General features: G+C 37.5%; 1 pseudogene; it reads right to left on the bottom strand.

The window, feature by feature from the left end:
* Positions 1-875: 875 nt before the first annotated feature.
* On the bottom strand, positions 876-2,939 carry LOC134204248 (uncharacterized; annotated as a pseudogene).
* Positions 2,940-3,356: the final 417 nt, after the last annotated feature.

Below are 3,356 nucleotides of genomic sequence, written 5' to 3'. Positions count from 1 at the left end.
ACTGTTATTTTTCAATAGCTTAGTTTACTGAAAGGCTCGCTGATATCATAGGTGGATCATTTAGATAAGCGTCGCATTGAGGGAAACGTAATATCATCAGAATATCACTTGCGGTAAATGTAATATGTACTATATGTTATGTAATAAACGTATTCATAATCAGGATCTTAACATTTTTATTCAATACAATGATTATTGATTATTGAATTACATAAAAAAGAGTCGAAATTCAATTAAATCGAGCGAAGATTTCAGTTGTTGAAACTTATTAGTACATAAGTAAAAACCCAGATTAATCCACCTAGCAGTGATGATGCCTTTCTCGTGCATTATAAAATATATTGAAAGAATCACATTAGAAAGGTCAAAAAAGCTCTTTAGGAGAATAGATCACATTTTTTCGATCATTTTGCATGTTTTTGCATTAGTTAAAATGTATTGCCACCATTTTCGGAAAAAAAATTTTTTTTCGGTTTTGAATTTTTTTCCAAGGGGGGACCCTTGGGAAAAAACAATGATTTTTCAATAATTCCGAAATGCAATGTCCGATCGAGCCAATTTTCAATAGCAAACAATGGGACCGCATTCCCCGTCGAATGCAACTTGTTGCGAGTAAATCGGATAATGCTAAGTTCCAAAAAGTGTGTCTACAAAATTTGTACACATACACACATACACACACACACATACAGACATCACCTCAATTCGTTGAGCTGAGTCAATCGGTATATGAAAATCGGCCCTCCGGGCCTCCTATCAAAATTTTGTTTTTGAAGCAATATTATCGCCTTTACGTACACTTCGTGTACGAGAAAGGCAAAAAAAAGACCAGCAAGTATCCATTACGAAATATTTCAAAATCTTAAGTGAACCATTCACTCGTCTTCACTAGCATCATCATCCATTATATTTTCCTTATCGTTGCCATATTCCTCGTCCACTTCAGAATCGTCCTCGTCTAAATTATCGGAAACGTCCAAATCTAAAGCTTCATGCTTTAATCCCTGAGTTTGAACATCATCTCCATAACTGCGATCTGTAACGAATGCATGTACATATAAATAAATTAAAGATATTTGTGGAGTTAGTATACTACGAGCACAAATTTATCACAGACAAACCGACATCAATATGGCGAAATTGGGATTTGCTACCCCCACTCCAAGAACAGTCAGTCATCACATTGCGTTGGAAAAATCGATCCACCAGAGCGTAACACATATTCTGGCCGTTACAACTGTCTCCAATAGGGTCAATGATCTTCCGCATGTGAGTGGTCTGGAATAAAAATATAGTGATAATGAACCGATCGATTTTTTAGTGTGGAACAATATTTTGGTCTCCCAAATTATTTTCTTGAAAATTCTAAACATAGCTTAAATTTATTTATTTATGTTTTACTTTTGCTAAGTTATTGAGAAAATATGCTTAAAACTATACTTACAAGCTTATCTTGATAAGATTTATCTGCCAACTTTGATTCGAGATTTTCAATTTCCTGAACAGTCGATGCAGGCGAGAATTTGAAATCTGAGTCAAATGTGTCGTCGTTTTGAGGGCGAACACGTAAAGCCGCTTCAATCTTCAAATCAAAGTCACTTTTGATTGCTGCGATCGATTTAGTGAGCGATTCATCAATCTTTTTTGCAACAGCTTGGACGATTCGATCACTCGCTTGCTCGATTTTTTCGGTAACTGCCATGATGATTCCATTTTCCAGAGATTCATTGGGTTCCTAGAACGGAAACAAATGTAAACCCGAGTTTAGTATATATAATAGCAAATAATATTATTTGATAGTATTAGAGTATCTATCTGGTGGGTGGTAGTGTGTGGTAAGAGACCCGTCTGTACAGTCGCGTCTCTTCTAACAAGCTACCATCCATTTTTCTCCCACCGCGGGTGCTACATCAATGTATATTTTTTAGGGATTTGAAGATAATGACACATAACAAGTTCCATGGGATACACAATCTAATGGAATGGAAATGGATGGCATCGTTGTATAAGAGACCTGACTGTCTATGCCTTATTGTAAGACGTTCTTACCTGCTCATAATTGGCCATGTATTCCTCATTATAGGTGTTGACCTCCTCTTCTGCAATCTGCGTTTGGAGTTCTATTTCTTGAGCGTTTTCCAAAATACCTGCGGTCTCTGATCCACTGAGCAGTGACACCTCAGATTGGTAGATGATTTGATGCATGTTGGCAGCTGTTGAAACTGGGATGCAAGGAGTCACAGGAATGAATGATGTGGTCGGAATAACAGGAGTACCAATTTGCATCTGTTCCACCTGGACTGAGCTCTGCTCTGTCGTCAATTGAACCGTCCTCCGTTCTGGCTTACCGGTCACAATCTTCGGTACTATGGGAGGAGACCTTGAAACTATTGGGACCACTGACTGTTTTGGGACCACTGTCTCTTGTTGATAATCATGTTCCCGAGGGCTGGTTGCGGGTGGCTCACAGCGGATGGACCGGCTTTAAATGACATTTCAATTGCGAGATAAAAATATAAGAGCAGGAAAATACAAAGCTTCGCTTAGCATATGATTAAAATCATACCCTCCGAGAGTATGATTCTCACGATGTTTTTTGTTTCTTCCGTGGAGCAAAGTCTGATGTATTCGTCGTCAACCCTGATAGATCCGCTACTTCCTGTTGAGCTTTCTCGTAAGTGGAAATGTTCTTTTTCTTCACGACACAGGGTATTTTGGCCACGTTGGTGATGATATTGAAGAGGAGTCCTTGGAGAGCGATGCCGCATTCTTATTTGGCCACATCAAGCCATCATTTTGCACCCACTGATGCGGGACAACTGATAGCACAGGAACTTGTGCTTCCTGCGTTGGAACAATGACAAAGTGAGCTGAAAAAAAGTATTTTTGTTGACGTGTTTTATTAAATAAAGCTAAATGATAATCTTACCTTTATTCATTTTCTAGTTGTAAAACACCGCGACGTGCTGCAATATTTCAAGTAGCAAAACTAATGTAGCACTAATGACAGGAAAAAACAAAACAGTCTGCAGTGCGTCTAGGTAGCTACATTTTTCAGCTGGAAAACAACTCTTGAAAAACTAGTGCATGGTGATATTTTTTTTTGCAATGAATCGACTTCAATTGACCATAAACAAGCGTTGCTGTAACAAACCGAAATGTTGTTCGAGTTCTTCATGTTTCGAGGGAAACATTTTAAAACGCCCTGTACGCTGAAAAAAAATATTATAAAATAATTTAATATTGTGATATTATCGGCGTGCTTATAAATCGAAATTATAAATTAAATTAAAAATAAATTAAAAATATAAATTAAAAATACTATGTACGTTGAATGCGCAGTGCAGCGGATGTAG

Source organism: Armigeres subalbatus, unplaced genomic scaffold (assembly GCF_024139115.2).
Source record: "Armigeres subalbatus isolate Guangzhou_Male unplaced genomic scaffold, GZ_Asu_2 Contig486, whole genome shotgun sequence".
Taxonomy (NCBI): Eukaryota; Metazoa; Arthropoda; class Insecta; order Diptera; family Culicidae; genus Armigeres; species Armigeres subalbatus.
This window is presented reverse-complemented; position numbering and strand designations above follow the sequence as displayed.